General features: G+C 27.3%; 13 non-coding genes across 13 annotated transcripts; 5 read left to right on the plus strand and 8 right to left on the minus strand.

Annotated features, from left to right (window-relative positions):
* The first annotated feature begins 7,003 nt into the window (after window positions 1-7,003).
* Window positions 7,004-7,076, plus strand: Trnak-cuu (transfer RNA lysine (anticodon CUU)). The gene has a single exon. It is a non-coding gene; the product is annotated as a tRNA-Lys (tRNA).
* Window positions 7,077-8,345: 1,269 nt separating this feature from the next.
* On the plus strand, window positions 8,346-8,418 carry Trnak-uuu (transfer RNA lysine (anticodon UUU)). The gene has a single exon. It is a non-coding gene; the product is annotated as a tRNA-Lys (tRNA).
* A 1,118-nt stretch (window positions 8,419-9,536) lies between these two features.
* On the plus strand, window positions 9,537-9,608 carry Trnad-guc (transfer RNA aspartic acid (anticodon GUC)). Its single transcript has one exon. It is a non-coding gene; the product is annotated as a tRNA-Asp (tRNA).
* A 167-nt stretch (window positions 9,609-9,775) lies between these two features.
* On the plus strand, window positions 9,776-9,849 carry Trnan-guu (transfer RNA asparagine (anticodon GUU)). The gene has a single exon. It is a non-coding gene; the product is annotated as a tRNA-Asn (tRNA).
* Window positions 9,850-12,158: 2,309 nt separating this feature from the next.
* Trnan-guu (transfer RNA asparagine (anticodon GUU)) lies at window positions 12,159-12,232 on the minus strand. Its single transcript has one exon. It is a non-coding gene; the product is annotated as a tRNA-Asn (tRNA).
* Window positions 12,233-12,400: 168 nt separating this feature from the next.
* Window positions 12,401-12,472, minus strand: Trnad-guc (transfer RNA aspartic acid (anticodon GUC)). Its single transcript has one exon. It is a non-coding gene; the product is annotated as a tRNA-Asp (tRNA).
* A 7-nt stretch (window positions 12,473-12,479) lies between these two features.
* On the minus strand, window positions 12,480-12,553 carry Trnai-aau (transfer RNA isoleucine (anticodon AAU)). Its single transcript has one exon. It is a non-coding gene; the product is annotated as a tRNA-Ile (tRNA).
* Window positions 12,554-13,583: 1,030 nt separating this feature from the next.
* Trnak-uuu (transfer RNA lysine (anticodon UUU)) lies at window positions 13,584-13,656 on the minus strand. The gene has a single exon. It is a non-coding gene; the product is annotated as a tRNA-Lys (tRNA).
* A 1,245-nt stretch (window positions 13,657-14,901) lies between these two features.
* Window positions 14,902-14,974, minus strand: Trnak-cuu (transfer RNA lysine (anticodon CUU)). The gene has a single exon. It is a non-coding gene; the product is annotated as a tRNA-Lys (tRNA).
* Window positions 14,975-19,319: 4,345 nt separating this feature from the next.
* On the plus strand, window positions 19,320-19,392 carry Trnak-uuu (transfer RNA lysine (anticodon UUU)). Its single transcript has one exon. It is a non-coding gene; the product is annotated as a tRNA-Lys (tRNA).
* Window positions 19,393-23,726: 4,334 nt separating this feature from the next.
* On the minus strand, window positions 23,727-23,798 carry Trnad-guc (transfer RNA aspartic acid (anticodon GUC)). The gene has a single exon. It is a non-coding gene; the product is annotated as a tRNA-Asp (tRNA).
* A 7-nt stretch (window positions 23,799-23,805) lies between these two features.
* Trnai-aau (transfer RNA isoleucine (anticodon AAU)) lies at window positions 23,806-23,879 on the minus strand. Its single transcript has one exon. It is a non-coding gene; the product is annotated as a tRNA-Ile (tRNA).
* A 1,012-nt stretch (window positions 23,880-24,891) lies between these two features.
* Window positions 24,892-24,964, minus strand: Trnak-uuu (transfer RNA lysine (anticodon UUU)). Its single transcript has one exon. It is a non-coding gene; the product is annotated as a tRNA-Lys (tRNA).
* Window positions 24,965-26,806: the final 1,842 nt, after the last annotated feature.

Here is a 26,806-nt window from a genome sequence, read left to right on the forward strand (position 1 = left end):
TTCAAATAAGTTTTAGATTTTTTTACAAAGAAATGTACAGCAGCAATAACGATTGTTTGCCAATAATACATAGTTTTAAAACTAAAAAAATTACAACAAAAATTACTCCTAATAAAATGTCTTGAAAAATAAGGTTAAAATAAAGCAAATCAACGTTAATTAATATTGTAATTAGAAGCATTTCGTAAACAAATTCCTAATATAAAACTTTAAGTTAATGTAAACGCAATATTGTCTTTCTCACCACGAGTATAGTTGGTTCAGTGGTAGAATTCTCGCCTGCCAGCGGGAGGCCCGGGTTTGATTAACGGCAATGCATTTTTGGGAAATAATCTGAATTAAAGTTACATGGGGTCATACTTTGGAGCTGAGTTATGCGACCTTATTAGCCTATTAATTCTTGATAGGGAAAACATACATGTCAAACCAAATAGGCCTATATAGGGATGATGGTTTAGCATTCATCAAGCACAAAAACAACCAGGATCTTGAGAACACAAAAAAAGCAAACAATAAAGATCTTTAAAGACATCGGTTTTAGCATCACAATAGAAATTGGTATGACTAGATGCAACTTCTTGGACATCACATTAGACCTAACCAATAGTTGTCATATGCCATACAGAAAAGAAAACTCCTCAATCAGATACATCAACAATAACTCCAACCACCCGACGATAATCAAGAAAAACCTACCCAAAATGATAGAGAAAAGATTAAATAGGCTGTCTACAGACCAACTAACCTTTGATAATACAAAACATAGCTATCAAGTTGCTATACGCCAGTCTAACTTCAAACACAAAACTTAAATATGAAAACAAACCAACCCTGTTGACAAAAAGAAACGTAAACGAACAAGAAAAAAAATGTTCTTTAATCCCCCATACTGCCAATCAGTTAAAACTAAAATTGGGAAAAAGTTCTTGGATCTAATTGACCAACACTTTAAAACAGAGAGCATGAAAAAGATCTTTAACAGAAGTAATTGCAAAGTATCGTACTGTTGTATGTAAAATCATTGATAAGTGGCCACAACAAGAAGATACTAAGTAAATTGAACCATAAGAAAGACCAAGAGAATAAGACGTGCAACTGCCGCGACAAAGACTCCTGCCCCTTAAGTGGCAAGTGCTTGCATGAGAATGTTGTATATAAGGTGACAATCACTAGTCAGATCGAAACAAAGGAATATATAGGATCAAAGGGAGGCCTATTAAAAAAGAGGTGGTATGCACACATAAGTGATATTAGGAATGAAAATAACAAAGGAGCAGAATTTTACAAGTACATTTAGAGATTAAAAAACAATAACACTTGCTACGAATTAAGGTGGAACATCATGCATAAGATTAGAGAAATAAAAAGTATAGGTAAAATCTGCAAAACTTGCTACCTGGAAAAATTAAAATAGCACTTGCTAACAAGAAACGAATTTTAAACAAAAGACAACAGCTCTTTTACACCCGCCCTCACTTTAGGAAATTTTATTTTAAAACTTAGCGTATTTAAATCTTTTGTTACTTATTTTTGTTTTTGCTTGTACCCTTATTTGTTAAATGCCATTTTGTTTTGTGTTGTTATAAGCTAAATCTAAATATATATAAAGCATATCAATTGTTGTAAGTATAAATGCTATTTAAAATTTATTATTCTTATTACTATTATTAGTTTTGTTTTTTAATTTTGTTAATTTAGTTATTTAGTAATAACATTTTATTGATATTATGATTTTTAATTTAAATCTGTTTATAATGTCTTGCATTATTATACATTTTTAGTTATCCATCGTCTTATTTTTATTTTATTTTGCAGGCCTGAAGATCCCTTAGGGATGAAACGTTGTTGCCTTTGTGTAAATAAATAAATTTAATATGAATTAAAGTTACTATAAGTCACAAAAATTTTTTTTTGAATATATAGTTTATGACTAAAAAGTAATTAAAACTCTTTAAAAATTATTTTTAAGTAAAATTAAATTGAAATTTTTCTTTTTTAATCTCTAACACCAATGTGTCATTTTCCCAAACAAAATCCATTGAATACAATTTTAATGATTCATATATTATTCAATTTGAAAGGTAAAAGTTTTTTCAAATAAATTAAATAAGAAGTAAATGTATTGCTACAAACTACAACCGAAAAACAATTTTTAAGGCTTTTATTAAATGATAAAAAAATGCGCCAAAAGTGGGGCTCGAACCCACGACCGTTGGATTAAGAGTCCAACGCTCTACCAACTGAGCAAGCCGGGCACGTTCGGAAACAACTATATACAGTTTAAGTTGTCCTTGTGACGATGTAATGACGTAACCATGCATGCTTTAATGATATCAAAAAGGGCTCGTCCAGGATTTGAACCCGGAACCTCTCGCACCCAAATCGAGAATCATACCCCTAAACTTTTGCTTGGATCAACTGATTCTGCGTTCAATATTTATAATATTACTTATTTACTAGTAAGTTCATACTATTTTCATAGTGTATATGAAATGAAACATGCTAATTATTAGTATGTTAATCCAATAAAGTAAAACTTTTTAGTTGTTTGCTATGTATAGAATACAATATTCAAAAACAAAATAAACTGTACCAGATTCAGATGACAACAACTCAATAAATACTTAACAGAGTTAGAAAATATTAACTTTTAAACATTAAGTTGGTAAATCTATGACATCTAATAAGTTATTTAAGTTTTCCCTTAACTTAAATATTTAAAACAGAAAACAATTTTTGAAGTAAATTTGTTTGTGATGTTAACCTACTGATAGTATTTTCATAACTTTTTTAAATTGCACAGGAATTTTTTAAAAAGTAATAAACTATAACTAAAGTAAATATAAGTTTGATATAAAAAATTTAATATGTACATAATTTATTTATTTCCAACGGCAATAGTTTCTTAGATTCTACTACAACTTATCATTTTGTTCTAGTAAGTTAAATTACATAAACAAATTTTGTAACTGTAATTTTTGATTAAATCTAGTTTCAAATGTGACCAAAAATGTTATTTAAAACTACCGTCTTGCATTTAAGGCCACTGTAAAAGTAAATCAAAAATTAGTAAGCTTATATCACTATGTGCCGATGGTATATAATTTATAGAAATAAACTATTTTAAAACAATAAACAACAACGCTTTTAAAACCCTCTGTTTCCCACGATAACATTGTTTATTCGAGGGAGTTAATGTATTTTCAACTTGTATATATAAATATATAAAGGCGGTTGCTTTTTAATTAGTGTTACTTTTTTAAAAACCATTGGTCGCTATACGATGTTTCTGGGGCTGATTTGTTCCATTCGTTTTAATTTGAAAATTTCCGTCCGTCGATGCGAAGTTGGAAAAAGTTATTCTCAAAAAATAAGAGACGCGGAAACCACTTTAACTCTACTACGAAAGAATCTATAAGTTCAAAGCTCAACACATTATCGAGCAGGGTTCAAAAATATATTTCAATCAAGAACCGTTAGTGTATATTTTATAATATAATTGTGTGAACTTACCTCACTATTGAAATTTTTTTATATTAATTAAACCAGAAATTTATGTTTTAGTTAATAAATTTTAAATGTCTTATTCGGAAATTTGCAATAAATCAACTAAGTCAATAAATATATTCTCTGTACAACAAATCGTCACTAGAGCAACAAGTAAGGAAAAAGACGCAACTCGAAATTAAATTGACACCAACGCAGATGATAACTAAACTATATTACTAAATATTTATATGTTTTTAGTTAAATTAAAATGCAAAGTGTAATTTATTTTTTAAGTTACAGAGAAAATAATTATTTGGTACACAACACACATAAATTATTTTAAAATCTTAAACTTTAAGATTTAAGTAAACAATATAAGCTGTATCGTCCACTAAATTAGTTAAATTTAAATAAAAACTGGATTTGAATAACTATAAAACGTACAGTTTTGACAAACGCCACAACAACACCCTTTATATTACGTCATGATACACTTTAGGTGTAATTTACTTTTTTAAGTTACACAGAAAATAACTATTTGGTACACTCATAAATTGTTTTAAAATCTTGGAGCTTTAAGAAGACAATATAAGCTGTGCCTTACATTAGTTAAGTCAAACAAAAACTGACTTTGAATAACTATAAGACGCACAGTTTTGACACCACAACATCATCCTCTTTATTGCGTCATAAATACATGTTTAATGAATAGAATGCGAACAAGATATGTTTACATAAGTGGATCGTTGGTCTAGGACAATGCACACAAGTTTACAAAGATGCTCATATTTTAAACCACTTTTTATTTACTGCTTAAGTTAGATTAAGTTTAGTTTATGCATAAATGTCTAACATTATTGTACCTAAATGTAATTTCTAAGTGTGTTCAGAAACATTTAAAAGAATATATATGACATAAATTAAAATAGTTTTTGTTATGTACACATTTTTATTTTTCAAATAATGGTTTTAGGCAAGTGAAGTTAATTGTTATGCATTGCATACTAATATAAACAATTACTGCTCGTTGAAACTACCAATTTAATACAAGCTAGATTCAAGGATGGTTTATTTATTAAGTTTGTAGTACATTGTGAATCAAATAAGTTCAAATTCAATTTTATAAATAACTAAACATTGCTACAAACTTAGACTATGACTATTTGAAGACTTTAAATCTCTGGCCAATTTAGTCTTTTTTTCAGTTATTTACTTGAATTGCTTTTTGTATACAAAAATATCAGGCTAGTTTTTTGTCACTAAGGCTGGATTTTTTTCTTTAAAGAGTGGCAAATTAAATTTATGATATATGTTTTGGTCAATACACAGTGTTGGTTTGAATTATAATGTATGTTAATTTTAAATCTTGCAGCTGATACAATTTGAAATACTGTTTATACTACTGTATATAAGTGTGAATAATCAGTGTTGCCAAAAAACTTGAGTCCCGGTAAATCTTGGAATCTGAAAATTTATACTTAAACAATCTGAAAAAAGTTTGAAGTTGAGAATTTTTGAAAAACCTGGAATTTCAAACAAGTTTTACAAGTAAAGTAATGAAATTTTAATTTGAAACAAAAATTTACCATATAGTTATTTTTATTAAAAACCACATTTAAAGTAGCTTAAGAGCATCTTTTTAAAATTGATATTATGTTTAAAAGATTTTTTTTACCTTTAGTTTAATTTTATATTGAAAACAGAAAAAAAAAAATTGTACTTTCACAAACTTTATGTTGGTGCATTGCACCTTTGCTTTTAAAATCTATTTACTTATTGCTGTACTTTGCATTGGAACTAAACTTAGAAATTCTTCTAAAATTTCAAATTTAGTCTCAGATATCAATATATGTTTTCACAGTGCTCTCATCTTAACAGATTGATTAAAGTCCTAATTTGATTTATGCTGCTTTATAATTTTCAGGCATTTCTTAAACACGACTTTTGTTGTCAGTAAAGAAATAAACAAAAATCTTATACTACCGTCAACATAAACTCTTTAAGAAAATTAAAATTCTAAACGGTATCTTCTTTTTAGTAATTAGTTTTGCTACTTTATAACTTGCCTTAACTTTTTCTTCAATCAGTCTGTAGGTACTGAAGATAATCATGTGCTTTGTTGGAACTAACTTAAGTAATTTGCTTTTTTTTTTTTCGTTTCTTGCAATAACTCCTAAATAACGTTTTTCAATGCTTATAACTCGTCTTATATTTCACATTTACTCTTTTCAAATGCAAGTTTTTTATTGCAGATAAAGAATTGCTATAATTCTTAATAGAAAGTTAGTTATTCTTCTTCATTAAAGGCTTAATAAGCTTTTATACTTTTGTTAAAAGTGTTTAATAAACCGTAATTGTCCATTGAAACTGACTTGTAATACTTATTTTGATTTATATTTAATTCACTGTTAATAAACTTCGTTATTTCTTTATTTTGTGAACTTTCTTTTAAACAGGGTTGCCAAACAAGCAGGCTAGTTTAAAAGTTTGAAGAATACAGACTAGGTTAAACCTGTTTAAGACATTTTTTTTAAGACTCAGGTGTGTGTGTGAAACTTTTATTTTAAACACTTTGAATTCTCAGAATAGTTTTTACAACCGTAATGTAGTTTAATAGTTGCATTTTTCTTTCTTGTCTCTTTAGATATTGTGTACTTTTTTATAATGATGATATTTCAAATAGGTATTTAAGCTTGATTAAGACTAAGTTTTATGTTTTTTCAACTTTTAATTAACTTGGCTGGTTTGATATAACTTAGACATTTTGCTGTTAAAGTGGCAACCATGTAAAATACTAATTAATTACTAATAACGTATTTTATTAATGTATTTGAGAGTTAATCATGTTAAAAATTTGTTTTAGATTTTTACATAACAAATAGGTATTAGATTTATTTAGTTAATTGATTACTGAATTTTTAAAAGATTGTAAACTATTTTAGACGCAAATTTTATTTTTTTAAATAAATATTTTTAGAAACATGAAAAAAGGGTTTATAGTACAAACAAGGCATAAAAGTGACCTCTAAAATATTTTTAAGCTTGAATTTTTATACAGAGTTAGGTTATAAGTAAAATTACAAAATATTAAGTTTAACCTATTAGTCTTTAAGAAAGTACATATTTTATTAAGACTTAAGTACATTAGTCAATGTAAATTTTATTCTATAAAGTATTTATAATTTAAATAGACATTCTCTGTATATCTAAAAGTAATTTGAAATATCAAAGTGAATAAAAGTAAAACTTTCACTAGTAAGACTAAAAACAAAATATTATTCAAATGTCACTAAAACTAAAACTGCGGCCCGCGTAGACTTTGAAAAGTTAAAATTTGACCCGCGAACACTAACTGCCTGCCGACCCCTGGTCTAGGTGTATAATTCTTGCTCTGTAAGCGAAAGGTCCCGGGTTCCATTCCCGGGCGAGCCCTTTTTAAAGGCAGTGAAAGCATTATTACGTCAGTACATCGTCACAGAGGCTTCATAAAATGTATTCAGTTAATTTCGAACGTGCCCGGCTGGCTCAGTCGGTAGAGCGTTGGACTCTTAATCCAACGGTCGTGGGTTCGAGCCCCACGTTGGGCGCACCTTTTTATCATTTAATAACAGCTCTAAAATTTTTTTTTAGTTGAATTTTGTAGCAATACATTTAATAAGAATTTTTGCTTTTAAAATTGAATAACATATTAACCATTAAAACTGTATTCAATGGATTTTGTTTGGGAAAATGACACATTAGTGTTAAAAGATTAAATATTTTTAAAGGAAAAATCATTATAATTACTCTTAAAACTAATTTAGAAGCAGTTTTGAATACGTTTTAGTCATAAACTATTATATTCAAAAACTGCTTTTTGTGTCTTATGGTTAATAGTAACTTAAATTAAACATAACAGCAATGAAATTATACAAAAATACGTATTACGTCATACCAGAATAGTTGATTTCAAACAAAGTTATTAACATAGTTTTTAAATAAATTGTTTTTTGTGATGTATGCAGCCAGTTTGTAATTTATTTCTTTTGTTTAAAGATACTGATTTTTCAACGTTTGCAATTTAGATTTTTTCCGCATTGCATAATTTGAATCTATTTTTTAAACTGTATTTGTTTTTCGTTCTTTTTAATGTTTTCCGGTGAATTTTCAAATTAACTTTGTTATCTAAAATGCACGAAGAGACTTTTTTGCAAGGGTCGTTTTTTTTTTTTATAAATGAGTTTTCTTCTTTTTTTTTACTATCACTTTTACCCCAAATCCTTACCCATGGTCGATAACTTAAATTATTTATTTATTTCTCATTTCTTTGAAATTATCACTGTTACCCCCAACCCTTACCCTTAGTCAGTCACTTTTTTTTAGTCTTCTTATTATAATTTTTTATTATTTTTTTACTATAACTATTACCCCTAACTTTTACCTTCGGTTGGTTTTCTAGTAATATTATTATTTTTATAAAATATTTTTTTTACTATAACTATTACCCTTGGTCGTTTTTCTATTTTTGTTATTTTTACTAAGTATCGTGCAAAAATGTCACTCGTGCAAAAAGGTCTTCGTGCACCTTTAACTCGTCCCCATTTTTTAAGTAGTAAAGTAGTTGTTATTTTTAGTGTTTATAATCGAGTACCAAGTTTAATGTTGAAATATAGTGTTGAACTATATTAGAATGAAAATTAAAAAAAAAAGAGTTAAAGATAAGTTGTTTTAACTTACAAAACTATCAACAAATTGATATACTTAGTTTAATGGTACATCAGTTAAGATTTCGGCTTTTATAAACTCATATGTCGTTAGTTGTGCATTATGACGTAATAATCAGTTTTATATTCACAATAATCAATCTTTTAGCGTGAGCCTGGCTAGCTCAGTCGGTAGAGCGTTGGACTTTTAATCCAACGGTCAGGGGTTCAAGTCCCCTGTCAGGCTTCTTTTGTTTTATAAAATTGATTAAATTAAGGTTTTTATTCAAATATTATTGAAGTTTTTAAATAAACAAAAATATAATGTCTTAGTTAGCTCTACTTGTATTTAATTCATGATGATCAGTATATTTTTAATAAACTTATAGGATCAAAAAAATAATAATAAAGTAAAAATTTTGTAATTAAAGTAAACTTAACTGGTATATATTTATTTGATAACTTATGAAAAATTATCCATTTGTTTTAAGAATTAGATTTATTAAAAGAAATCTTTTTTTTTTTAATATCATTCTACATTGGAAATAACTTATAAAACAAAATGCAATAAGTACATATTAAACCATTTAGCTGTAACTACAAACTAATCAAGAAAGCAATAACTTTAACTTTTAACTCTAGTTAAATTAGTTTAGCTGGTTTAAATTACTACCTTACTATTTGTTGCTAACTTTTTTTTTCACATATAGTTACAATATAAATCTCTATAAGAATTAATCAATATGAATATCTAAAAGGAAAGTATTTTTTGTTTAGTAAAGTAATGATACAATTATTTTAAAAATATTTAATTTTCAACTTATCACACAAAGTTTTGAATGAATTGTTTTAGAACAAAAGTCTACTATATTTTAATATTTTTTAATTTTTATCAAATTAAATATAAGCGCAATTAATTGTAAACAGCCATAAAAAAATTTTTAAATGTAAATTTTACTATATAAAAAAGGTAAATAACTTGCAATATATATATATATATATATATATAACTACTATATTATTTATATAAACTTGTATATATAAATAGACAAAAGCATTATTAAAACTTAATCTTATATTAAATAATTCTACAAGAAAACGGGTTGTGAAGCATTAAGTTTAAACCAAAGCATAAGTTTGGTAAAATTAACTTAACCTTAAGATTTCAAACTTAAGATTTCTAATTTGATAAACTGAGTTTTATCAAAATAAATATTTATGGTATTGTTACGTCATAAAACGCTAGTCAGAGATATAATGCTGAGGAATGCAGCTTTAACGTGTGGCCGGTTAGCTCAGTTGGTTAGAGCGTCGTGCTAATAACGCGAATGTCGCGGGCTCGATCCCCGTACTGGCCACATCTCTTCCTCGTTAGTATAGTGGTGAGTATTCCCGCCTGTCACGCGGGCGACCGGGGTTCGATTCCCCGACGGGGAGATTTTTGCATACTAATATTATTAAAGTTGGTATTGTTCTTATTTATTTTTTTCAACAACAATTTTGATAACATAAGGTATATAAAATATTTTATATAGTTTTCTAACAAGTGTTAGACTAAAAAGAGTTTTCAGGTATATAAAGTTAATAATGAGCCATCTCAACAGGTCTTCGTGGCGCAATCGGTTAGCGCGTTCGACTGTTAATCGAAAGGTTGGTGGTTCGAGCCCACCCGAGGACGTTCTTTTCTTTGTTAAAATATTTTTACACTGAGCATATTTTCTCACATTCACACTTTTACAATAGTTTTAAGTTATTTTAAACATCCGGTTCTTATACATAAGTGTTTCTTATCTTTTTTGTTCTTCAAAAAGTTCGTTTTAAATTACTTGTTAACCGTAAATACAAACTCAGTACTAAGTAGTGATGTACCGGACTCACTACCCGGGTCCGGCCGGATATTGCCATTTTTGTCTGATATCCGGATCCGGCCGGACTCTAATTAAAAAAAAAAGTCCGGATCCGGTTCCGGCCGGATTCTAATTTGAAAAAAAAGTCCGGGTCCGGTTCCGGCCGGATTCTAATTTGAAAAAAAAGTCCGGATCCGGGTCCGGCCGGATCCTAACAGAGATCCGGCCGGACCCGGATCTAGTTAGTAAAAAAGAGCATATTGAAAAATTATTTTTTTAAAATCAAACCCTGTGTTAATTAATAAGAGTCATTTTCGTCACCTAAAATTAAACACCTACCCCGATTGGCTCATTTTGTACACGTGACTAATTTACACTTGTTTATATTTAAACTATGAAATAAACATTTTAGAAATGCAACTCTTTACAAATGTTGTAAAATTGAAAACTTTGGAATGAATACTTGCATTATTTGTTGTTTAAAGTCGAGCTCAGAGAATATTTAGAGTTAATACGGTTGAATGTACGAGCCAATGAGAATCATATGACGAAATGTCTCAAACTAAATACTGATGCAACAAAACATCAGAACATGACAGGCAGTTTATATGTAAGCAGTTAGTTAGTTTTGTGAGCAGCTTGAAGCAACAAAATATCTTGAACTTTTTGTGAATGCTTATTGTAAGTAGTGTTTTGTTTTAAAAGTGAATATTTCAACTGGTGTTTTATTGTTTAAATATTTAAGCCAGGTTAATAGTTTAATAGTTTATTAAAAATTTTACAGTTTCTTGTTTACTAAAAGTTTTATTTAATTTTTAGTTTTTTGTTTTAAGTCTTTTGATATAGATTTAAATAGCTTCCACTTTTTAAAGTGTTACCAAAGTAATTAATAATTTTGTATATGCTAGTATTTCTTGTTGTGTTTCATATAAAAGATTCATCACTCAAAACTGTCGTGTCTGATTATAGAAAGTAGTCTCAGTTAGAATTTAGTATTTGTTAGATATTAATTAAATAAGGTAGGATTTAATTATGATGGGTAGTGCAAATAAGTTAAGTGTGCCACAATCAGTCCACAACTTTACTACCAAATTGTCAACCTTTGCTAGCTGTTCTACTGATTATTATATTAAAGTAATTTTTTCAGTTTTTAAAAACCTCATTCTAACGCAGACTTGTTTATACTCACTCAAGCTAGTTTTATTGACTTAAACAGTGGCAACCCTGCTAGTTTGGAAATTTTTGGGAATTTTATAAAATCTTGGACTGCCTCAGGCTAGTTTAGTTTTTTATAAAAACTCAGGCTAGTTTTCTTTTAGATTTTGAATGAGTTTGAGCTGATCCAGTTTTCAATATTTTGTAATTTTCTAGTGTATTTTGTTCATGAACTTGATTTCAGATTTTTAATTGTAAATAACACCTAAATTTGTAAACCTTGTGGCTAGCTGTTCTACTTATTATTAGATTAAAGTTATTTTTTTTAGTTTTTAAAAACCTCATTGTGACTTAGGCTAGTTTATACTAATGATGTACCGTACTCACTATCTGGGTCCGGGTCCGGCCGGATATTGCCATTTTTGTCTGATATCCGGATCCGGCCGGACTCTAATTTGAAAAAAAAGTCCGGATCCGGTTCCGGCCGGACTCTAATTTGAAAAAAAAGTCCGGATCCGGTTCCGGCCGGATTCTAATTTGAAAAAAAAGTCCGTATCCGGTTCCGGCCGGATTCTGATTTGAAAAAAAAGTCCGGATCCGGGTCCGGTACATCACTAGTATTAAGTAACTAGTATAAATATTTTTTATAGCAGGGTTTCCCAAGTTCATTTTAGTAAACGCTTTCTTTTTATTTATTAAAACTAGCTGCCTTACTATTATTGTACCCTGATAGTCAAATTCGACTACTTAATTTATTTACAAGAAAACCTATTTTATATACTATTATCCGCTTTAATACTAGTTACTTAATACTGAGTTTGTATTTACGGTTAACTAGTAATTTAAAACGAGCTTTTTGAAGAACAAAAAAGATAAGAAACACTTATGTATAAGAACCGGATGTTTAAAATAACTTAAAACTATTGTAAAAGTGTGAATGTGAGAAAATATGCTCAGTGTAAAAATATTTTAACAAAGAAAAGAACGTCCTCGGGTGGGCTCGAACCACCAACCTTTCGATTAACAGTCGAACGCGCTAACCGATTGCGCCACGAAGACCTGTTGAGATGGCTCATTATTAACTTTATATACCTAAAAACTCTTTTTAGTCTAACACTTGTTAGAAAACTAAATAAAATATTTTATATACCTTATGTTATCAAAATTGTTGTTGAAAAAAATAAATAGATAACAATACCAACTTTAATAATATTGGTATGCAAAAATCTCCCCGTCGGGGAATCGAACCCCGGTCGCCCGCGTGACAGGCGGGAATACTAACCACTATACTAACGAGGAAGAGATGTGGCCAGTACGGGGATCGAACCCGCGACATTCGCGTTATTAGCACGACGCTCTAACCAACTGAGCTAACCGGCCACACGTTAAAGCTGCATTCCTCAGCATTATATCTCTGACTAGCGTTTTATGACGCAACAATACCATAAATATTTATTTTGATAAAACTCAGTTTATCAAATTTGAAATCTTAAGTTTGAAATCTTAAGGTTAAGTTAATTTTATCAAACTTATGCCTTGGTTTAAACTTAATGCTTCACAACCCGTTTTCTTGTAGAATTATTTAATATAAGATTAAGTTTTAATAATGCTTTTGTCTATTTATATATACAAGTTTATATAAATAATATAGTAGTTATATATATATATATATATTGCAAGTTATTTACTTTTTTTATATAGTAAAATTTACATTTAAAAATTTTTTTATGGCTGTTTACAATTAATTGCGCTTATATTTAATTTGATAAAAATTAAAAAATATTAAAATATAGTAGACTTTTGTTCTAAAACAATTCATTCAAAACTTTGTGTGATAAGTTGAAAATTAAATATTTTTAAAATAATTGTATCATTACTTTACTAAACAAAAAATACTTTCCTTTTAGATATTCATATTGATTAATTCTTATAGAGATTTATATTGTAACTATATGTGAAAAAAAAAGTTAGCAACAAATAGTAAGGTAGTAATTTAAACCAGCTAAACTAATTTAACTAGAGTTAAAAGTTAAAGTTATTGCTTTCTTGATTAGTTTGTAGTTACAGCTAAATGGTTTAATATGTACTTATTGCATTTTGTTTTATAAGTTATTTCCAATGTAGAATGATATTAAAAAAAAAAGATTTCTTTTAATAAATCTAATTCTTAAAACAAATGGATAATTTTTCATAAGTTATCAAATAAATATATACCAGTTAAGTTTACTTTAATTACAAAATTTTTACTTTATTATTATTTTTTTGATCCTATAAGTTTATTAAAATTATACTGATCATCATGAATTAAATACAAGTAGAGCTAACTAAGACATTATATTTTTGTTTGTTTAAAAACTTCAAATATATTTGAATAAAAATCTTAATTTAATCAATTTTATAAAATAAAAGAAGCCTGACAGGGGACTTGAACCCCTGACCGTTGGATTAAAAGTCCAACGCTCTACCGACTGAGCTAGCCAGGCTCACGCTAAAAGATTGATTATTGTGAATATAAAACTGATTATTACGTCATAATGCACAACTAACGACATATGAGTTTATAAAAGCCGAAATCTTAACTGATGTACCATTAAACTAAGTATATCAATTTGTTGATAGTTTTGTAAGTTAAAATAACTTATCTTTAACTCTTTTTTTTTTTAATTTTCATTCTAATATAGTTCAACACTATATTTCAACATTAAACTTGGTACTCGATTATAAACACAAATATGGGGACGAGTTAAAGGTGCACGAAGACCTTTTTGCACGAGTGACATTTTTGCACGATACTTAATAAAAATAACAAAAATAGAAAAACGACCAAGGGTAATAGTTATAGTAAAAAAAATATTTTATAAAAATAATAATATTACTAGAAAACCAACCAAAGGTAAAAGTTAGGGGTAATAGTTATAGTAAAAAAATAATAAAAAATTATAATAAGAAGACTAAAAAAAAAGTGACTGACTAAGGGTAAGGGTTGGGGGTAACAGTGATAATTTCAAAGAAATGAGAAATAAATAAATAATTTAAGTTATCGACCATGGGTAAGGATTTGGGGTAAAAGTGATAGTAAAAAAAAAGAAGAAAACTCATTTATAAAAAAAAAAAAACGACCCTTGCAAAAAAGTCTCTTCGTGCATTTTAGATAACAAAGTTAATTTGAAAATTCACCGGAAAACATTAAAAAGAACGAAAAACAAATACAGTTTAAAAAATAGATTCAAATTATGCAATGCGGAAAAAATCTAAATTGCAAACGTTGAAAAATCAGTATCTTTAAACAAAAGAAATAAATTACAAACTGGCTGCATACATCACAAAAAACAATTTATTTAAAAACTATGTTAATAACTTTGTTTGAAATCAACTATTCTGGTATGACGTAATACGTATTTTTGTATAATTTCATTGCTGTTATGTTTAATTTAAGTTACTATTAACCATAAGACACAAAAAGCAGTTTTTGAATATAATAGTTTATGACTAAAACGTATTCAAAACTGCTTCTAAATTAGTTTTAAGAGTAATTATAATGATTTTTCCTTTAAAAATATTTAATCTTTTAACACTAGTGTGTCATTTTCCCAAACAAAATCCATTGAATACAGTTTTAATGGTTAATATGTTATTCAATTTTAAAAGCAAAAATTCTTATTAAATGTATTGCTACAAAATTCAACTAAAAAAAAATTTTAGAGCTGTTATTAAATGATAAAAAGGTGCGCCCAACGTGGGGCTCGAACCCACGACCGTTGGATTAAGAGTCCAACGCTCTACCGACTGAGCTAGCCGGGCACGTTCGAAATTAACTGAATACATTTTATGAAGCCTCTGTGACGATGTACTGACGTAATAATGCTTTCACTGCCTTTAAAAAGGGCTCGCCCGGGAATGGAACCCGGGACCTTTGGCATACAGAGCGAGAATCATACACCTAGACCAACGATCCACTTATATGAATATATCTTGTTCGCATTCTATTCATGTACCATGTATTATGACACAATAAAGAGGACGATGTTGTGGTGTTTGTCAAAACTGTGCGTCTTATAGTTATTCAATGTCAGTTTTTATTTTATTTAAATAATGTAAGGCACATCCTATATCGTCTACTTAAAGCTACAAGATTTTAAAACAATTTATGAGTGTACCAAATAGTTATTTTCTGTGTAATTTAAAAAAGTAAATTACACCTTGCATTTAATTTAATTAAGTATATATAAATGTTTAGTAATTTAGTTTAATGATATAAACTTACTAATTTATCATTTACTTTTAATACAGTGGTCACTTGATAACATTTCTGTTCACACTAGATTAACAATCAAAAATTACAATTACAAAATTTGTTTATATTTTTCAACTTACTAGAACAAAATGGTAATTTATAATAAAATCTAAGAAACAATTTGAAGTTGGAATTAAATAAACTATGTACATAATAAATTATATATGCAAATATTATATTTATTTTAGTTATAGTTTTTGCATTTTACAAAGTTCCTGTGCAATTAAAACAACGTTATGAAAATACTATCAGTAAGTTAACATCCCAATAATCTTAATCAAATTTATTTGCAAAATACATTTCTGTTTATAATAGTTAGGAGAATATTAATTTATTATAACTTAAATAGTTTACTAGATGTCATAAACTAACCAATTTTATATTTAAAGTAATCACTTTGTAATTCTGTTAAGTATTTATTTTGTTAATGTAGTCTGACTCTGGTATAGTTAAATTTATCGTTTAAAAAAGTAAGTACTATAACTAAAATAACTATAAAATCGGCATATAAAATTTAATATGTAAATAGTTTATTTATTTTCAACGTCAAATTATTTCTTATTTTTTACTATAACTTATAATTTTGTTCTAGTAAGTTAAAAAATATATACAAATTTTGTAATTGTAATTTTTGCTTGTTAATCTAATTTCTTATGTCAACAGAAATGGTATTAAGTGAGTAAATGTACGCATTTATTTAAGACTGTCTTAAAAGTAAAACATAAATAAGGAAGTATATATCATTAAAATAAAATACTAAATATTTATATATCTTTAGTTAAATTAAATGCAAGGTGTAATTTACTTTTTTAAATTAGACAGAAAATAACTATTTGGTACACTCATAAATTAGTTTAAAATCTTAGAACTTTAAGAAGACAATATAAGCTGTGCCTTACACTAGTGTTAACTCAAATAAAAACTGATTTTTAATAACTATAAAACGCACAGTTTTGACAAACACCACAACATCATCCTCTTTATTGCGTCATAAATACATGTTAAATGAATAGAATGCGAACAAGATATGTTCACATAAGTGGCTCGTTGGTCTAGGGCAGTGGTCGGCAGGCAGTTGGTGCTCGCGGGCCAAATTTCAAGTTTTCAAAATCTTCGTGGGCCACAGTTTTAGTGATATTTGAATAATCTTCTGGCTTTAGTTTTGGTCACACCAGAGATTGTTTTAAATTTATTTACTTTATTACTTTAAATGAATTTTAGCTACACATAGAATGCCTATTTAATATATAAATATCTATTGGAATACAATTCACATTGTTTAAAATAGTTAAGTCTTAATAAAATATGTACTTTTATAATGAGTTAAACTTAATAAGTTATTTTTATTATTTTACTTAAAACCTAGCTATGTATAAAAACCGAGCTTGAAAAACATTTATAGGTCAGTTTTATACATTTTTTTATATTATGAACCGGCTTTCTATATTTAGAAAAATGTTAATCTTTCGAAAATAGTTATTGCGTCCTAAATAGTTTGCAGTCTTTATAAAATTCAGTATTTAGTTAATTAAATAAAATTAAAATCTATTTATACTGTAAATAAGCTAAATCTAATTTTTTAACATAATTAATGCTGGAATACTTTAATAAAATACATATTTAGTAATTAATCAGTCTTTTACACAGTTGCCACTTTAAAAGCAAAAATTTTTGAATTATATTAAAACTTAAAATAGCTAAAAACTTTCTGTTAATCAAGCTTAAATACACAACTAGAATGTCATATCATAAAAAAGTACAATATTTAAATAGACAAAAAAATTACAATTAGTTAACTACACTACAGTCATAAAAACTATTCTGAGAATTTGAAGATTTATTCAAAGTATTTGAAATAAAAGTTTAAGATACACCTGAGTTTTATAAAAATTTCTTAAACAGCCTTAACCTAGTCTGAGTTTAAAATTAAGAAACTAGCCTGTTTGTTTGGCAACCCTGTTTAAAATAAAGTTCACAAAACAAAGAAATATTGAATTTTATTAACAATGAATTGATTATATAACTAAAAAATTATTATAATTCATCTTGAATGGACAGTTAAGTATTTTAACATTTTTAACAAATGTATAAAAACTTATTAAGCTATTAATGAATTAGAAAAATCTATTTTTTATTGAGCATTATAGCACTTCTTTATCTGCAATAAAAACATTGCATTTAAAAAGAGCAAATGTGAATTATAAGACGAGCTATAAGAACTATAATACGTTAGTTTCGAGTTATTGCAAGAAAAAATATCGCTAAGTCCGTTTTAACAACGCACACGATTATTTTCAGTAACTACAGACTGATCATAATAAACTGTTAAGGCAAGTTATAAAGTAGCAAAAGTAATTACTAAAAAAAGATACCGTTAAGAGTTTAAAATTTATTTAAATAATTTGTGTTGGCGTTAATAAAATTTATGTTTATTTCTTCAATATCAACAAGAAGTCGTGTTTAGGAAATGTCTGAAGATTATAAAGCCGCTTAAACCAAAATAGGACCTTAATCAATATGTTAAAATGAGAGAGCTGATACAACAGATATTGCTTATTTAGATTTTTTTAAGGGTGGTTTAACTAGTTTTGACATTTTTTTAGAATTTCTAGGTATAGTTCCAATACAAAGCACAGTAATAGGTGAAGACATTTTAAAAGCAAAGGTGCAATGCACCGATATAAAGCTTTTAAAAGTACAAATTTTTGATTCTATTTTTAGTATAAAATTAAGTTAAAGGGTAAAAAAAACTGTCTTAAATAATATAGAAAAATTTAAAAGATACTATTAAGCTACTTTAAATGTGTTTTTTAATAAAATATTTATATGGTAGATTGTTTGTGTCAAATCAAAATTTCGTTACTCTACTTGTAAAAATTGTTTAAAATTCCAGGTTTTTTCGATAATTCTTAAATTCAAGGCTTTTTCATATTTTTAAAGTATAAATTGTCAATTTTTTTTTTCCGGGAATTTTAGGCAATACTAATTGTTCAAACTTATATGTATATAAGTATATAAGTTATTAAGTTATTGTATAAAAGTATATACTGTTTTAAATGTGTCTATACACACTTAGATATTAGATGTAGAAACAATAATGTTATAAAGATAATCATAAACTAAATTTTATTCTAATTAAGTAGTTAATAAAAAGTTTTATTTAAAATATGAGCATCTTTGTTCATTGGTGTGCATGAGAGTTTATTTAAAATGCAAAGAAAACTTCTAAAAAATCAAAGGTTTCAAAACCAAAACAGAATAACCTTATTTCTTTTTATTATGTTACTTCAAATGTTTTTCTGCAAACTAAAATATTACATTAATAACAAAATATCTGTAATAGAAGCTCAGGTATAAAAAAGTGCAAATAATTGAACTGTAAAGAAATGACATTTTAGTTAGTTACTGTGCATTACTTTTGTACAAAACGGAAAACATTTGCATTTAGTTTGTTTACCAAGTAGGCATTATACAATTATCTTACTAGTTCAAAGCACTTTTTACATTTTTTTTTCAGAAAATAATTTGTTGTTGTAAGAAGAAAGTTATTATGAAATTGAGAAAATAATATCTAGTATAATGCTAACCTGTCTTTTTTAAGCTAAATCAGTAAAGTCTTTTAATTGTTTCAAAATGTTATACAGGAACTTAAAACTAAATTAATGAAACAAATTTCACTTAAAATATATTTTTGCTCAGCGGGCCACATTTGCATGCTTGCGGGCCGCAAAATTTTTTTTCGCGGGCCGCATTCCATTCAAAATAAAAACGTGCTCGCGGGCCGCAGATTTACCCTTCGCGGGCCGCATTTGGCCCGCGGGCCGCAGTTTGCCGACCCCTGTTTTAGCGTGAGCCTGGCTAGCTCAGTCGGTAGAGCGTTGGACTTTTAATCCAACGGTCAGGGGTTCAAGTCCCCTGTCAGGCTTCTTTTGTTTTATAAAATTGATTAAATTAAGGTTTTTATTCAAATATTATTGAAGTTTTTAAATAAACAAAAATATAATGTCTTAGTTAGCTTTACTTGTATTTAATTCATGATGATCAGTATAATTTTAATAAACTTATAGGATCAAAAAAATAATAATAAAATAAAAATTTTGCAATTAAAATAAACTTAACTGGTATATATTTATTTGAAAACTTATGAAAAATTATCCATTTGTTTTAAGAATTAGATTTATTAAAAGAAATCTTTTTTTTTTGAATATCATTCTACATTGGAAATAACTTATAAAACAAAATGCAATAAGTACATATTAAACCATTTAGCTGTAACTACAAACTAATCAAGAAAGCAATAACTTTAACTTTTAACTCTAGTTAAATTAGTTTAGCTGGTTTAAATTACTACCTTACTATTTGTTGCTAACTTTTTTTTTCACATATAGTTACAGTATAAATCTCTATAAGAACTAATCAGTATGAATATCTAAAAGGAAAGTATTTTTTGTTTATTTTCTATTTATTTTTTCTATTTATTTTTTTCAACAACAATTTTGATAACATAAGGTATATAAAATATTTTAACTAGTTTTCTAACAAGTGTTAGACTAAAAAGAGTTTTCAGGTATATAAAGTTAATAATGAGCCATCTCAACAGGTCTTCGTGGCGCAATCGGTTAGCGCGTTCGACTGTTAATCAAAAGGTTGGTGGTTCTAGCCCACCCGAGGACGTTCTTTTCTTTGTTAAAATATTTTTACACTGAGCATGTTTTCTCACATTCACACTTTTACAATAGTTTTAAGTTATTTTAAACATCCGGTTCTTATACATAAGTGTTTCTTATCTTTTTTGTTCTTCAAAAAGTTCGTCTTTAAATTACTAGTAAATACAAACTCAGTATTAAGTAACTAGTATTAAAGCGGATATACCAAGATAATAGGGTGGCAAAAAAACCTGGAGTTTTGTAACAAAATTGTAAAAAAATTACATAATAAAATTACTTTTTAATTTGCATTTCCATTGTTTTGAATGTCGTGTAAAGTCAGGTTACAAGAACCCATTTGAGGCGAATTTAATTAATTTTCTTGAATTTTATCTTCTAACATCTTAAAATCTTATATTAAATTCAGATAAAAATATCTGAAATCAAAACTCTTCTTCTTTACTGAAATTAATCAATAAAGCTTTTAAAATATTTTCTATAGCAGGGTTTCCCAAGTTCATTTTAATAAACGCTTTCTTTTCATTTATTAAAACTAGCTGCCTTACTATTATTGTACCCTGATAGTCAAATTCGACTACTTAATTTATTTACAAGAAAACCTATTTTATATGGTATTTCTGAAAAACACTTATGCTAGAAATACTTACAAAGTTAAAGAAATATTTTTCAGATTATTTTGGACTACTTCTATTTTAAAAATCGTTTTAGAATCTAATAAATCAATTGTTTTAGAAGATGTATAAACTTATGTTACTAAATTGTCCCTAAAGTAAGTAAAAAAAATGTAAGGTTTGCTAGATGAATGACCCAAAAAATTAAAAAAAAATTTTTTTATTGAAAACTGCTAAGAAAAGTTTGTTAAAACTACTAACTTAAATTATCAAACAAAACTTATAATTTGTAGGAATCAAATACTAAAAAGTAAGAGTTGTTTTTAAACGATTATTTAGATACTTAACTTTATATTGTTTAAAGAGATCAAATTTTGATCTATGCAAAAACACTTAAATCTCCTCCCACCAAATGGCATAACTTGTGTAGTAAACTGAATACATATATTTGGTTCGGAGTTTTAAATGCATAATTTTAAAGGATCATTTATTTTTAAGACTTAAGTTTGTAATTTAGAAACTTATTATTTAAATATCCAAGACTACTACGGTTTAACCTACCTCAGGGTGGCCAAATGATTTTGGTAAATTTGACAACGTTTTCAGAATTTCTTTAGGTTTTGCAAGTACATCATTTTTTGTCCATTCTGAGTACTAAGTTAATCTTAACTTAAAAAATGTATTTCATGATAGATTTATAATACTTAAACGATAGAGTGCAACTATTATTCAATCTTTGTTTTATATTATAGCAACCTATCCTAATATTTTGAATCAATTTCGTTTAAATTTTCTCATATGATTGTTCAAAAGCCTTTATGTTGATAAATAACATAAAAGCCATACAATCTAGATTAAATTTGTTTTTAGTTTTAATTTGTTGTTTTTGATTATTTTCAACAACCTATTTAATTAAATAATAAGTTCGGGTTGTCACAAAGCCAGGAAAAACAAGTAGAAAGTACAAAAGTCAGGAAAAGATGGGGGCTTTTGAAAATGTTAGAAGTTTGATGTAAATACGCTTTAAATAAAAAAAGTTTATCATCACTAATAACTGCATTTTGCTAATACTATTTTCTAAAAAACATTTCTTTTGCAATTCATCATTTTTTCAGGGTCAAATGAGTTTTTAAAAAACTAAAAGCTTTTAAGTCTTTAGTTATGTATTTTTTAGTAGGATTTAATTAAGAGTTTGATTTAGATAAGTCAGGAAAAAAATTTCAGCTCGATCTGTGGCAAAACCGTATTTAAAATTTGCAACATTTAATATAAAATACATTAAGCATAAAACATTGCATCAGACATTTTTACTCGGCTCTGCTCTCAATTTTCTCTTAATCTGAACTCTATTCAGTTAGACCAATCAGAAAAAGGTTTTTGTTGACTGACTTGACTTGACATTCAAAACAATGTAAATGCAAGTAACAAAGTAGTTTTAATAGTTAAGGTGATAATTATACTAATAGTTTACCGATTACTAATTAAAACTTCGACACACTTTTCTAAGTCTAATAAAGATAAAATTTACATTTTTTATTATATCAAAGTTGTTAATAAGCTAAGATTTTAAAAATACCAGGTTTTTTTTACAATTTTTGTACAAAACTCCAGGTTTTTTGCAACCCATCTTGGTATATCTCAGGGTTGCCACTTTACCTGGAAAAACCTGGATTTTGACAATTTAAGCAAAAATAACCTGGAAAAACCTGAAATTTTTATTAATTTTAACATTTTCAGTAGTAAAGTTTCGATTTGCCACGAAAAATCTATCATATGAATAAGATTTTTTTGTCATACTCAAAAATGTTTTATATTAAAAAAATATTTTGAGTAACTTTACAGTATCTTTTCAATGTTTTTATACTATTTAAGACAGTTTCTTATAAAGAAATTAACTTTAAACTAAAAATAGACCCAAAAACGTTTACTTTTAAGCCTGGAAAATTTTTTGAAAAAACTAATGGCAACCCTGATATCCGCTTTAATACTAGTTACTTAATAGAGAGTTTGTACTTACTGTTAACTAGTAAGTTGCCGAATTTGACTATCAGGGTACAATAATAGTAAGGCAGCTAGTTTTAATAAATGAAAAGAAAGCGTTTATTAAAATGAACTTGGGAAACCCTGCTATAAAAAATATTTTAAAAGCTTTATTGATTAATTTCAGTAAAGAAGAAGAGTTTTGATTTCAGATATTTTTATCTGAATCCAATATAAGATTTTAAGATGTTAGAAGATAAAATTCAAGAAAGTTAATTAAATTCGCCTCAAATGGGTTCTTGTAACCTGACTTTACACGACATTCAAAACAATGGAAATGCAAGTTAAAAAGTAATTTTATTATGTAATTTTTTTACAATTTTTGTACAAAATTCCAGGTTTTTTTGCCACCCTATTATCTTGGTATATCCGCTTTAATACTAGTTACTTAATACTGAGTTTGTATTTACGGTTAACTAGTAATTAAAGACGAACTTTTTGAACAACAAAAAAGATAAGAAACACTTATGTATAAGAACCGGATGTTTAAAATAACTTAAAACTATTGTAAAAGTGTGAATGTGAGAAAACATGCTCAGTGTAAAAATATTTTAACAGAGATAATAACGTCCTCGGGTGGGCTGGAACAGAGATGTTAAAATGCTAAAAGTTACTATGGTAATTCAGCAATGAAGTGTTTTATTTTTGGTTTGTTTTAAGTTAGTAATTTCACGCTTGAGTAAACAAAGCAGAGCTTTTTAACATGTCTGGGCTGGAACCACCAACCTTTCGATTAACAGTCGAACGCGCTAACCGATTGCGCCACGAAGACCTGTTGAGCCGGCTCATTATTAACGTTTTTATACCTAAAAACTCTTTTTAGTCTAACACTTGTTAGAAAACTAGATAAAATATTTTATATACCTTATGTTATCAAAATTGTTGTTGAAAAAAATAAATAGATAACAATACCAACTTTGATAATATTAGTATGCAAAAATCTCCCCGTCGGGGAATCGAACCCCGGTCGCCCGCGTGACAGGCGGGAATACTCACCACTATACTAACGAGGAAGAGATGTGGCCAGTACGGGGATCGAACCCGCGACATTCGCGTTATTAGCACGACGCTCTAACCAACTGAGCTAACCGGCCACACGTTAAAGCTGAATTCCTCAGCAGTATATATCTGACTAGCGTTTTATGACGTAACAATACCAAAAATATTTATTTTGATAAAACTCAGTTTATCATACAACTTTGAAGTCTTAAGGTTAAGTTAGTTTTATCAAACTTATGCTTTGGTTTAAACTTAATGTTTCACAACCCGTTTTCTTGTAGAATTATTTAATATAAGATTAAGTTTTAATAATGCTTTTGTCTATTTATATATACAAGTTTATATAAATAATATAATATTTATATATATAGTGCAAGTTATTTACCTTTTTTATATAGTAAAACTTACATTTAAAAAATTTTTATGGCTGTTTACAATTAATTGCGCTTATATTTAATTTGATAAAAATTTAAAAATACTAAAATCTAGTAGACTTTTGTTCTAAAACAATTCATTCAAAACTTTGTGTGATAAGTTGAAAATTAAATGTTTTAAAAATAATTGTATCATCACTTTACTAAACAAAAAATACTTTCCTTTTAGATATTCATATTGATTAGTTCTTATAGAGATTTATATTGTAACTATATGTGAAAAAAAAAGTTAGCAACAAATAGTAAGGTAGTAATTTAAACCAGCTAAACTAATTTAACTAGAGTTAAAAGTTAAAGTTATTGCTTTCTTGATTAGTTTGTAGTTACAGCTAAATGGTTTAATATGTACTTATTGCATTTTGTTTTATAAGTTATTTCCAATGTAGAATGATATTCAAAAAAAAAAGATTTCTTTTAATAAATCTAATTTTTAAAACAAATGGATAATTTTTCATAAGTTATCAAATAAATATATACCAGTTAAGTTTACTTTAATTACAAAATTTGTATTTTATTATTATTTTATTGATCCTATAAGTTTATTAAAATTATACTGATCATCATGAATTAAATACAAGTAGAGCTAACTAAGACATTATATTTTTGTTTATTTAAAAACTACAATATTATTTGAATAAAAATCTTAATTTAATAATTTTTATAAAACAAAAGAAGCCTGACAGGGGACTTGAACCCCTGACCGTTGGATTAAAAGTCCAACGCTCTACCGACTGAGCTAGCCAGGCTCTTGCTAATAGTTTGATTATTGTGAATATATAACTGATTATCACGTCATAATGCAGAACTGTCGACTTATGAGTTTATAAAAGCTGAAATCTTAACTGATGTACCATTAAACTAAGTATACCAATTTGTTGATAGTTTTGTAAGTTAATATAACTTATCTTTAACTCTTTTTTTTTTCCATTCTAAAATAGTTCAACACTATATTTCAACATTAAACTTGGTACTCGATTATAAACACTCAAAATAACAACTACTTTACTACTTAAAATATGGGGACGAGTTAAAGGTGCACGAAGACCTTTTTGCACGAGTGACATTTTTGCACGATCTTAAATAAAAATAACAAAAATAGAAAAACGACCAAGGGTAATAGTTATGGGTAATATTAAAGTAAAAAATAATAAAAAATTATAATAAGATGACTAAAAAAAAAGTGACTGACTAAGGGTAAGGGTTGGGGGTAACAGTGATAATTTCAAAGAAATGAGAAATAAATAAATAAATAATTTAAGTTATCGACCATGAGTAAGGATTTGGGGTAAAAGTGATAGTAAAAAAAAAGAAGAAAACTCATTTATATAAAAAAAAACGACCCTTGCAAAAAAGTCTCTTCGTGCATTTTAGATAACAAAGTTAATTTTAAAATTCACTGGAAAATATTAACAAGAACGAAAAACAAATACAGTTTAAAAAATAGATTCAAATTATGCAATGCGGAAAAATCTAAATTTTAAACTTTGAAAAATCAGAATCTTTAAACAAAAGAAATAAATTACAAACTGGCTGCATACATCACAAAAAACAATTTGTTTAAAAACTATGTTAATAACTTTGTTTGAAATCAACTATTCTGCTATGATGTAATACGTAATTTTGTATAATTTCATTGCTGTTATGTTTAATTTAACTTACTATTAACCATAAGACACAAAAAGCAGTTTTTGAATATATTAGTTTATGACTAAAACGTATTCAAAACTGCTTCTAAATTAGTTTTAAGAGTAATTAAAATGATTTTTCCTTTAAAAATATTTAATCTTTTAACACTAGTGTGTCATTTTCCCAAACAAAATCCATTGAATACAGTTTTAATGGTTAATATGTTATTCAATTTTAAAAGCAAAAATTCTTATTAGATAAATTCAGTAACAAGTAAATGTATTGCTACAAAAATCAACCAAAAAACAATTTTAGAGCTATTATTAAATGATAAAAAGGTGCGCCCAACGTGGGGCTCGAACCCACGACCGTTGGATTAAGAATACAACGCTCTACCGACTGAGCTAGCCGGGCACGTTTGAAAGTGACTGAATACATTTTATCAAACCTCTGTGACGATGTACTGACGTAATAATGCTTTCACTGCCTTCAAAAAGGGCTCGCCCGGGAATAGAACCCGGGACCTTTCGCATACAGAGCGAGAATCATACACCTAGACCAGGGGTCGGCAGGCAGTTGGTGCTCGCGGGCCAAATTTCAAGTTTCCAAAGTCTTCGCGGGCCGCAGTTTTATTTTTAGTGACATTTGAAAAATCTTTTGGTTTTAGTTATAGTTACATTGAAGAAATTTTTACTTTTTTTCACTTTATTAGTTTTAAATATATTTAGCTACACATAGAATACCTACTTTAATTTTAAATATTTATAGGAGTAAAATTTACATTGACAAATATACTTAAGTCTTAATTAACTGTGTACTTTTTTTAACATAATTAATGCTCAAATACTCTAATAAAGTACCTTATTAGTAACTAAATAGCTTTTAACATGGTTTCCACTTAAGAAAAAAGTGCAAACACTTGCAATTAATCAAGCTCAGATACCTAACTAAAATATCATCAG

Source organism: Thalia democratica, chromosome 8, assembly GCF_965202585.1.
Source record: "Thalia democratica chromosome 8, ktThaDemo2.hap1.1, whole genome shotgun sequence".
Lineage (NCBI taxonomy): Eukaryota > Metazoa > Chordata > Thaliacea > Salpida > Salpidae > Thalia > Thalia democratica.